The sequence below is a fragment of the Danio aesculapii genome, chromosome 16 (genome assembly GCF_903798145.1).
Source record: "Danio aesculapii chromosome 16, fDanAes4.1, whole genome shotgun sequence".
In the NCBI taxonomy this organism is placed as follows: domain Eukaryota; kingdom Metazoa; phylum Chordata; class Actinopteri; order Cypriniformes; family Danionidae; genus Danio; species Danio aesculapii.
Window position 1 is genome coordinate 1217813 of NC_079450.1, and position 12047 is coordinate 1229859.

The following is a 12047-nucleotide window of genomic DNA, read 5'->3' on the forward strand; positions in this document are numbered from 1 at the left end:
TCGGGTGGGTCAGTTGGCGTTTCTGTGTGTTTGCATGTTCTCCCCATGTTGGCGTGGGTTTCCTCCGGGTGCTCCGGGTTCCCCCACAGTTCAAACACATGCGCTATAGGGGAACTGATGAACTAAATCGGCCGTAGTGCATGTGTGTGAATGAGTGTGTATGGGTGTTTCCCAGTACTGGGTTGCAGCTATTCAATTTAATTCATCTTTATTTCTCTAGCGCTTTTACAATTTAGATTGTGTCAAAGCAGCTTCACCTAGAAGATATTAGTGAATTTAAACAGTGTCAGTTTAGCTCAGTTCAGTGTGGTTTAATAATCACTACTGAGAGTCCAAACACTGAAGAGTAATCCATCGATGCGCAGCTCTACAGATCCCGAACCATGCAAGCCAGTGGCGACAGCGGCGAGGGAAAAACTTCACCAATTGGCGAAAGCGAAGAATGAAAAAACCTCAAGAGAAACCAGGCTCAGATGGACATGACCATTTTTCTTATGGCCAGATGTCTTGTGCAGAGCTGCAGTCTAGGCGCTGGAGAAGCTGGACGTCAGCGAAGACTCGTCTGTTCCTGGAGTCTCACAGGAATCAGTCTCATGCTCTCCTCCATGACCACCACAGCAGCTGCTCAGGATACGGCCTGGTCCGAGATTATGGAAACCTTGGGATCATCTCTTCACAGGTCTTGGATCTCATCAGTGTTGCTGCATAGTCTCTAGGGGTCTCGGAATGAGTATCCCCAGGTGGTTCATTCTGCTGTGGTCACCTCTGATGAATAAAGGGACTGTAAAGGGAAACTGAATAAATGAAAATAAATTGCAATTCAGACATTTAAAATAGAATTGAATGCGTTCTTTTCTCACAGTTACAGTACTATTTTAGCTTAATTTATTATAGTTTTCAATGATAACTTACAATTGTACAGCTCTGATCTCAGAACAGCTCAGTGAGATGTAAACTCTGAGAGTAAATAGTGAGAATTGTGGAATTTTTAAATAATAAAAGTAAAGATTATTTAAAAAAACAGCTGATATAGAGTCGCTGTTATAATAATTGAAAGATAGAAAGAAACAGTTTAGCTAGAATTTATTAAATAAATCTGAATTTAATCTGGAATTTATTAAATAAATCAGAATTTAATCTGGAATTTATTAAATAAATCTGAATTTAATCTGGAATTTATTAAATAAATCAGAATTTAATCTGGAATTTATTAAATAAATCTGAATTTAATCTGGAATTTATTAAATAAATCTGCATTTAATCTGTAATTTATTAAATAAATATGAGTTTAATCTGGAATTTATTAAATAAATATGAGTTTATAGCTTGAAATTGTGAAATTTAAACTCATGAGACTAGTTCACAATTGAGGTAATTAATTTAATTAATTTAACAGTTGCAAAAGTTTATTTTATGTTTTTTGGGGTAAAAAATGTGGAAAAACATACAATTGTGAGTTTAAACAATTACAATATAAAATGTTGCAAATACACACACACACACACACACTTGTTTATTTATTTATTTAATCTTTGACAAAAAAGCAAGATGTGCTCAAAAAACACAAGAAACAAGCTCCTGAAACTCAAGTTCATGTATTTAAGTTATGAGTGGGTGTGGCTTCACACCAGCTCAGCCAATGGGGTGTGAGTGGGTGGGTGTGGGCGGGGCGTCTCTTAGACATTCAGGAGTGTGTTTGAGCTCAGTTTGACAGCAGGTGTGTTGTAATTCTTCACCTGTAGAGACAAACACTGACCTCAGAACAGAACAGATGTGCTTCAGCAGGACAACACCAGCCTTTATTGAGCAGATTAAAGAGAAACAGACTGAACTGATGCTCTCTGCAGGTCACTGTTTATAGCTGCACAATAGCGGCTCGCTGCTCGGCTGTCCTCCATCTGCTCTGCTTTTGTGTGTGTGTGTGTGTGTGTGTGTGTGTGTGTGTGTGAGAGAGAGCGAGAGAGAGAGACACTGAACTTCATTCAGATTTACGACTGATCAGACTAAACACACTAAACGCCTGAAACTACTATTTTAGTTCTGTTGTTTGTTTGTTTGTTTGTTTGTTTGTTTTTCAATGTTTGTGTTTATGGATTAATTCACTTCCACAACATTTTACAGATGATTTACTCACCGCCGTGTCATTCACGATGTTCATTTCTTTATTTGTTTCTTCATTTGTGAAGTAGCTTTACAACCAATTAATGAACAGTGTTGGATAAAGTTACTTTTAAGAGTAATATATTACAATCTTCAGCCTGTTTAAACACACACACAATTAATAAAACACATACTTTCACATTGTTTTCCTTAAAAAGTGTCTAACACATTTAGATTATTTATTAAAAAGACATAATATTGTAATATATTACATATAAAGTCACTTTACGCAACGCTGCTAATAAATGGAGGTCAAATTCTCTTTATTTTTTAGTTTCTTTTTATTTTTAGGCATTTTTTGTTTAGATTTTCTAATTTTCTAACCTAATTATTTGTTTGATTTGTATTCCAATGCTAATTTTATGACTATTACAAGAGTACTTTTACTACATGGGACGGTATTAAGATAATATCTGGATCAAATACAGCTCATTTAGCACTGATTATTTGTAAACTGTACTGTAGGAGCGACCTTAAACATTAATATTTTAATAAATGTATGCGTTTTTAGATATAATGAAGATATTTATTGGCTACTTTAGATATAATCTGTGTTACACTGGTTCTGTTTGAAAGCAAACACATAAAACTTGTTATAACAAAAGATTTATTAAATATAAAAGCACATAAAAGTAATAATAATTAGTTAGAAAGACTGACGAATGAGAAGGCAATGATAGTAAAAACATAAACACATAAGAAACATTTTTTAAAAATCATATAATATTTTAATATTTTATTTTAATACATATAATTATTCAAAATATAGTCTATATATATATATATATATATATATATATATATATATATATATATATATATATATATATATATATATATATATATATGCTGGGTTATTATAAATAGTGAGTTTTCAGTTAAATGTAAAATAAGCTTTCTAAACTAAACAGTTGGGTACAAAGTCGACCCAACGTTGGTTTACAGCAACCCATCTTTTTATAGAGTCATATTATTTCCAGAAATAAATGTGACTTATGCCTAAGTGTTTATTTATTTCTCATACTGTGTAATAAACATATATTTAGACATGAGTTATATTTAGCTAACCTATATCCCCGTTGTTGTGAGGTCATGAATGTGTCAGTCTGTAGTTTTTCACCTGTTGACGGTCACATTGAGCGGGGCTGCGTCTCAAACCATACCGAGGACCCTAAATGGAGCGCGCGCTGGAGCGTCGGCTGACTCCACAGGCCCCGCCCACTCGCGCACTACCTAGGGTACGCGAGGAGTATCGAAACACATCCGCTTCTCTCGCTCTCGCAGTTTCTCTCTCTCTTTCAGTCAAACGGTTGAGTGAAAGTGTGTGTTTGTTGTTTCGCTTGTTTCCTCAAACCTGTTCATCGACTAAACCCGCAGTTGTGTGTGTTATTCTGCCGTGTTTGCCGGGACTGTTGGCGGATTTTGAACGGAAGTCCATCTCAGGTATGATCGCTTCATCAGAATTTATCAACGATAAGAGTGAAACTGACGCGCGAAAAATCTGACGGTTTGTTGAATGGAGATTTCGGTGAATTATTGGGATAAGAGTCAGCGAGAGCTCTTAGAAAAATAAGTTTGGGTTTATTTAAGTGAATCTGTCGAATTTACTTCATTGAAACCTTTAAATAACTTTAAATATCCTAATTTCCCGCGTATGTGTCGGTTTGTAATGGTGTAAAACGTTAATGACCGTTTACATTTCAAGTAAAACATCCCGGGTGGATTAAAGAAATGTACTATATGTAAATATCAAACTGTCATGGTGTAGTGATTAATTTTATTATTTATTTACGTTAGAATTATGTAAATTTTATAGTCTCCAGTGGTTTATTGAAAATAATCAGTATCCATATTTGCTATGGCTACCAGCAGCCTTAATAGTGTTTATAAGGTGTTTATGGGAAGAATAAGAGTTCACTTTATTTGCATAACACAAGTTTAGAGAACAGCAGCGTACAAAAATATTGAAGTAAATACATGTTCCATAATTATAATAAAAATCTTCTGAATTATATAAAAATAATAGTAAAAATAACGAAATTAATGTTAATAATTGATGTTAAAATTTAAAACAATTAAGAATATGTTTAAGTAAACAGTAAAACATAAATATATAACAATATAATGTAATTATATTAAATATTATTATACGTAATTATGTTAGAAATATGTAACATAATATAATGTAAAAACGATATATAAAATACATAACTACATACATTTAATAACTAAATACATTTAATAATATTTAAATAATCATAAGGGAATTTTAATAACTAATATGAATAATAAATCCTTTGTTTATTGTTTTACTTATTCAAGTAAAAAGCGATTAAATAAAAATATTTTTGCGTAAATACATGTTTTTAAATACTTTTGTGGAGAATTTCGTATGTATCAAAGTAAAATTATTAAATAAAAATATATAAGTAAATAGTAAAAATAATTAAAAGCACATCATTACAGTACTAGAGTGACTAAATAATCAATATAACAATAATAACAGTCTCTCTAATAATATCTCAATGGCAATACATTTATATCAATAACTAATATTAATAAGTAATTCATTTGTTTATTATTTTACTTACTATTATATTAGAGTAAAAAGCTGTTGATTAAAATGTATATTTAAGTAAATAAGACAAAACAATGTACATGTTTTTTATTCATGAATTAATATAAAAAGATATTAAAAAGTATATTTAAGTAGATTTAATGAAATAATTTAATTGTTATTGTACATGAATACAGTACATAACAACAGTCACTAAAATATCCAGATATTGTGCACATATTTATAATAATATTTCAGATTTTTCTTTGTACACACAAATGTTCAAACTGATTCCCAATAACAGCATCTCTAACACAATAATGGGATGTTTTTGGTTTCTGATAAACTATAGTTACGCTGTTAGTGCGGTCTGTTGATGGTGCTGTGTGTGTTTTTGTTTAGTGTGAGCCATCAGTGTGAAGAATGCTGTTCTGAGACCAGTTTTGCACCACAGACACCTCTGTACAGGTAAGACACATATTTTTCCAAGAATAACAAACATTATAAAGGTTACCACCATTTCAGTAATGTAAACAATGATTTCTTTAACATATTTGATTTCTGCTGGGGTGACATGGTGGCTCAGTGGTTAGCGATGTCGCCTCACAGCAAGAAGGTCGCTGGTTTGAGTTCCGGCTGGGCCAGTTGGCGTTTCTGTGTGGAGTTTGCATGTTCTCCCTGTGTTGGTTTCCTCCGGGTGCTCCGGTTTCCCCCACAGTCCAAGCACATGCGCTATAGGCTAATTGATGAACTAAATTGGCGGTAGTGTATGAGTGTGTGTGTGAATGGGCTGGATGGGCATCCGCTGCGTAGGGTTGGACAATATGTGTGTATGCAGGGGCGGACTTAACCAATAAGAGAGGTAAGCAGCCGCTTAGGGCCCCGGGGAATTAGGGTGTGTATGGGTGTTTCCCAGTACTGGATTGTGGCTGGAAGGGCATTCGCTGTGCAAAACATATGCTGGAATAGTTGGTGGTTCAATCCACTGTGGTGATAAATGGAAGGAGAAAAGGAGAATGAATGAATGAATAATTTCACATGCAAATGTCAAATTTAACTTGGTGTTTCTTTGTAATTGTGACATTTATTAGCAATAACTGAGTAAATCAGTGTACACTGCAGAAAATGTGTTTATTTTAATTGAAATAACGGTGATGTTTTATAAAAAAGCTGTTTAAAATTCTACTAATTTACCTCTTAAATTGATTGTGTTAAGTGCATTTTTCATTTTTTTCTTGCAAGATTTTGATCAAAATTGTATTTAATGAAATGCTATTTTCTGTAGTTGATTATGAAATTAATTTGCTTGACAGTTTTAGAATAGATGCATTCATCAGCTTCAGGAAAAATAGTATGAAATAAATAGATAATTTAATAATAATAATATAATAATAAATTACAATATTACAATACAATAATCATTTTATTATCATACAATAAAATCTAATTAAATTAATTAATTAGAAAATATTAAAGTGCACTTTAAATAAATAAATAAATCTATTAATGAAAAATCTAAATACATAAAATTTCTGTAATGAATAAAAATGCACATAATATTTTCACACATTTAATTAAAATATTTTAATAATGAATACATTAGGTGATACATAACATTAATGTAGTAATATAAAAGATAATATTAACATATTTACTCAAAATATGTAAATGAATATAAACAATTAAAACAAATAATTAATACTGTAATTTACAGGAATGAAAACTATATATTAAGCAAGTTTATTATCGTAATATTTCACAGTAAAACTGGATCTTTAATATAACATTGGATCATGAAAATGAGAAATTTGTAAAAAAAAAAAAATTTAACTATAATAATAAAATTAAATAAGAAATAAATGTATATTTTTAGGAAAATATAACAAGGAATTTTTAAATATTAATGCCAATTTTTTTAAGCATATGCTGTAAATGATCGCTTTTTTTCAGGTCATAAATAAAATAAACTATTTGTGTATGTTTAACAAGAAAAGACTTGTTTAGTTTAAATAATAAAGTAGATTACTTCAGTTTTTTTGGTAATTATTTGTCATATACATTGAAGTAATTTTTGAGTGAAAACTGCATTCCCAAAAGCCAGGGGCGTAGCAACTGGGGGGGACGGGGGGGATCCGTCCCCCTCACTTTTAGAGACAGACCATTTAGAAACAGGTGATTAATAATTATATGAACATATGATCTCATACAGCCGTCCTCCCTACTTTTAAAATGTCCACTACGCCCCTGCCAAAAGCTCATCGGTATCATAAGATGTACTTGGAATTACTAATATTTAAAATGAATTTAATATTTTTATCTGTTAACACACCATGTTATTTTCTTGTTTTTCCATATATTTTATTTAAAGTAGTTGAGATTTATTTGCACAACCCCCCTGGTGTTTTAGTGCGTAAATGTGAAGTGTCCTCTGGGTTTTCAGTGAACTGGTTTTCCAGGGTTTGTCTGTGATATAGTGGCAGAGCTGTAGTGTTGGTGAGGAATGCGAGTGCACTCATTAGTGAGCGAGTGTGAACACTGGTTAGTGCTGATGATCAGGGCGCGGGCGCTGTTATATAACGGATGTTTATGGCTCATGTTATCTCTCCGCCACTCCTCTGCTATTATTCCCTCATTACTGACGCTCCTTTCTCCACATAATAGCACTGAATCACATCTGGACTTCAGACCTCAGATCAGTGCTATGTTCAGACTCACTGCTGTCACGTGTTGTGTAATCATGGTTAGTTAAATGTCCAGTAAAGTGCTTTGAACTGTGTTCAGTTTTGTTTGATGTGTGTTGTAATTTCAACTTAGAGGGCGGGGCTTATTATTAGCTCCTCCTACTTTTTCTAAAAGTAGCCAATAGGGTTTAGTATTTATCAGAGCTCTGCAAATATATGCTGCGTCCCAATTTGCACACTTAAAAAAGTACATATTTTTGAGTGTGTAACAGAAGAGTATCCAATCTTTGGGACGTTCTGTTGCTTAGTTACCTGTCAATCATCTACACACATGTTTAATTTAATCTACATTATTGGTGAAGCCGCAGCAGGTTAATCTGACATTCACGAGTCTTTCATGTAGAGAAATCTCCTCAGGTGTTTGGATAATTCTCCATTCAGATATTAATGTCTTTATAAACGTTCACAGTGTTGTTGCAGATGAAATATAACATTAAAAAATGTGATTTCAATATTTTTTTCCTGTAAACTAGTTATTCATTAATAGTCATTCAAACAACTTTACTGAAGCCTCTCTACTTGATGGTTGGTCTCCGTCAGCCGTGTTTGTAAGGCAAGGCATGTTTATTTCTATAGCACATTTCATACACAGTGGCAATTCAAAGTGCTTTACATAAACAGGAATAAAAGGGACAAGTATAAATAAAATAGAAACAAATAATATAAGAACAGATGAAAACAGCGCAAGGACAGTTTTTCCATACTCCAAAACATCAGTGTGGCATATTTTCTCATTTTACTCTGGGATTTCCCCATTCTGGTGATCACCTCCCCCCTCTGTGGATGTTTTCGGTACCTATTAATCTATTGGACGTCTCCAGCAGATTCTAATTTTCACCTAATGTCGAAAAGTTAAGCTTTACAGCTCTAATTACGTGCCCCCCAATTTCAACTTCCTTCTGGAAGTAAATCGCACGGCCCCTGATTTCTACCCCCTCCCGGGAGTAAATCGCTTTAGCTAGCCGAATGTAATGAAAGGTCTTGATCTCAGCCAGACGTCAGGGTCTTTGTAGTTTGTTTACACTTTTTATCAGAGTTTGTAGTTCTAATCTAATTCACATCCAATGTATTGTGGGCAATATTTGTGGTTAAAGTACAGATTGTTCTACATTTACACTCATTCTATATTCGTATACTATTTAGGCAACCCAGGCTCATTCTGAAAACGTACCTCTGTATACATTTCTGAAGTGCACCAAATACGTCCCAGGAGCTACATTTTTTTGCAGTTTTTGTTTTTGTAAATCCTCCAGACGCCGCTTTGTATGCTTTTTCAGATCTTAAATTTCTCTCGGATGCCATTCGTGCCTGCTGTTCTCACGTAAATCCACCAGAGGCCGCTGTCAACTGACTGACTGACCGATCAATTGACCCACCCTCCTCCTTCCCTAAACCCAACCGTCTTAAAAAGCAATCCAGAAAAAGAAAAGCCCTTATTTTTACCACATTTTCAGATTTTACCACATTCTCACCCTGTTATTCACTTGTTTATTTTATTTTTTGGCTTTTGGTTTTGTCTTAACTGCTTTCTGGAACCGTTCTTCACCGGACTCGAACCCCTTCATTGTGGTCAACTCCTCTCTGCGTCTCAAGTCTGCGTCTAAATGATTTAATGTTCTTGCAGCAAGGGAACAATACAGAAGCAACACAAGAGGTTCCATTCTGCTTGCTTAAAGGGTAGTCCTTTGAGTCCAGTTTATATACAGGCGTACAAACAGATGATGATGCATTGTCTTTATTCATTGGTCTAAACCAGTGTTTCCCAACCCTGTTCCTGGAGGCACACCAACAGTACATATTTTGGATGACTCCATTATCTGACCCATTAACTTCAGGTGTTGGAGTCTCTTCTAATGTTCTGCTGAGTTGATTCAGGTGTGTTTGATTAGGGAGAGGTTGAAAATGTGAACTGTTGGTGTGCCTTCAGGAACAGGGTTGGGAAACACTGGTCAAAACGGTGTGTTTGGTAGAATCCTATTGATCAAATAATCAAATCATTGTCAGAACAATATTCCTGCAACTGGCACTGATTGAACTGATTGAAACTAAAGTTGAGCATGTGTTTATATCAAGAAGCACACACATTTAACATTAATGTTCTGTTCCTTTAAAAGTATACATATATAAAAAGAATATAAATAGAATATATGGAAATGAATAAAATTAATTTATCTAACAACGGTATTGGGATTACTCCTCTAAAATATACTCCTTTTAAATGTCTGCGTAAAAAACAAAACCTTTTCCCCCTTTGAAAACAATATATTATATTTTTTGAAGATTTCTAATATTTTGGAGCAGTAAACACGTCAGGCTAAATAATTCAATTCAATTCACCTTTATTTGTATAGCGCTTATACAATGTAGATTGTGTCAAAGCAGCTTCACATAAAAGGTCACAGTAAATAGGAACAGTGTAGTTCAGTTTGTAGTGTTTAAGTTCAGTTCAGTTGAGCTCAGTTCAGTGTGGTTTAATAATCACTACTGAGAGTCCAAATACTGAAGAGCAAATCCAACGATGCGCAGCTCTACAGATCCCAAACCATGCAAGCCAGTGGCGACAGCGGAGAGGGAAAAAAAACTTCACTAAAGGCGGAAGTGAAGAAAAAAAAAACCTTGAGAGAAACCAGGCTCAGTTGGGCACGACCATTTTAATTTCTCCGCTGGCCAAACGTCTTGTGCAGAGCTGCAGTCTCAGTGGCGGAGGCTGGAAGCTGGCCTCAGCGAAGACTCGTCTGTCTCTGGAGCGTCACAGGAATCAGTCTCATGTTCTCCACTCCTCCATGACTATCACAGTAGCTGCTCAGGATACGGCCTGGTCCAGGATATGGAAACCTTGGGATCATCTCGTCGTTGGTCTTGGATCGAATCAGTGACTCTGCATAGTCTGAGGGCCTCGGGAAGAGTATCCCCAGGTGGAAATGGAGAATAAAGAAAATAATTAGCGTAGCTGATGTTCATAGTGTATATAAACAAGGAAAATAATAATGAAAATGAATCAGTGACTTCTGCTGTCTTCATTAGTTTCAAAAGCACAGATTTCTTTACGGTTTAAAACGGCATCCTTGGATATTTTTTCTGCTGAATATACTGTTTTCCTAAAAAACAAAACAAAAAAATGTAAATATAAAATTTTACCCATACCTTAGGAACGGTATAGCAGAAAATGTTGGCGGTTTTAAAGCCTTGACTTTTCCATACCGCGGTATACCTTGAGACGTGGGATACCTTCAGAAACGTATATAGGGGATACATTTTCAGAATGAGCCGATGTTGCATTTAGGACGGATACTAGGATGCGAATTGGGACGCAGCAGTAGAGTGGGCAAACTATGATGTCAGTTTGTATGCAAAAACCCTGAAGCTAATTAGCATTTTACAGGGCTCGAAAAATTGAATCTGTGCGACCTCCTAATATATTCTTTTGTACGACTGCATATAACGGTTGTAGTGCGAAGACCGCGTAGATCTTATATTGGCTCATATTAGCTGCCAATCACTCAATGCTTTCTGCTTTCAGATGGCTGCGGGAAATGCAAATGTCTGAGGAAGACGCAGTGAAAAGTAGGCTACAAAGGCTTGCAAACCCACCTAAAGGTGATGAGAGCGGTCATGTGGTGAATGTTGATCTGCCATCCGAGAGAGTGTTTTCAGAGAGAGTGCTGAAAATCTCGGAGTGGATCTGCTGTTTAATGACCCAAATCTTAAAGCATTGCATTCACTGCGCATTCAATGCAAACGGCTGCTAAATGTAAAATCTAACACTGTATACATCAAGTTATAACTGATACTGCGGCTCATGACAAAGAACGGTATTGCGTGGGCGATCATCACGAGAATCCAAGAATAAATGCCTTTGTAAACCCACCGGTCCTACGCCACCCAACCTGGTATCGAACCAGCGACCGTCCGCATGGGAGTTGGGTGCTCTACCAAGGAGGCTAAAGACCATGGCCTCTAGCGTCTGTCTCTAGAGCACCTTAAGAGGTCAGAGGACTGAGGTTTACCTGCACAGCACTTACTAGCTGGCCTCCGTTACACCTTGCTATTTATTTATTTATTTTATTGCTTTTTTCCCTCATTTTCCCTGAATTTCTTTTCCCCTTTTCCCAGTATATAGTATGTCCCATAATGCATTGCATGAAGTGTGTGTGTTCATGCTTTCAGTGACATTAGGCTAATTAAAGCAGCTGTATGTAGTCAATATCTGCGTGCAGTAATCGCTCTTTTATGGGTAAATTCCCGTCTGCGCTGGCCATTGTGCTGCAGTGTGTGAGAGTGTGTGTTTATTCTGGGAACAGAAACATGAAACCGGCCTGTGACATTTCAGAAGCCACTTCCTCCTGCAGAACGCCTCATATCAGAGTTTTATATTTATCCCAGCGGTTCTGCCCAGGCCTAATAAGGTTTGTGCTGGACGGACCGACTGATGGGAAAAACACACAATTATAGGGCTGCACAATATAAAGCAAAACTATCATTATAGAGGCCTCACAGCAAGAAGGTCGCTGGTTCGAGTCCCCGCTGGGTCAGTTGGCGTTTCTGTGTGGAGTTTGCATGTTCTCCCCGTGTTGGTGTTGGTTTCCTCC

General features: G+C 35.5%; 1 protein-coding gene across 1 annotated transcript in view; it reads left to right on the forward strand.

The window, feature by feature from the left end:
* Nucleotides 1-3435: 3435 nt before the first annotated feature.
* LOC130242868 (pleckstrin homology-like domain family B member 3) overlaps nt 3436-12047 on the forward strand; it is a 60866-nt gene continuing 52254 nt past the window's right edge. Inside the window, exons 1-2 of the mRNA XM_056474806.1 lie at nt 3436-3603; nt 5120-5185. The gene's annotated coding sequence lies outside the window, so the exon portion shown is untranslated. The remainder of the gene's footprint in view (nt 3604-5119; nt 5186-12047) is intronic.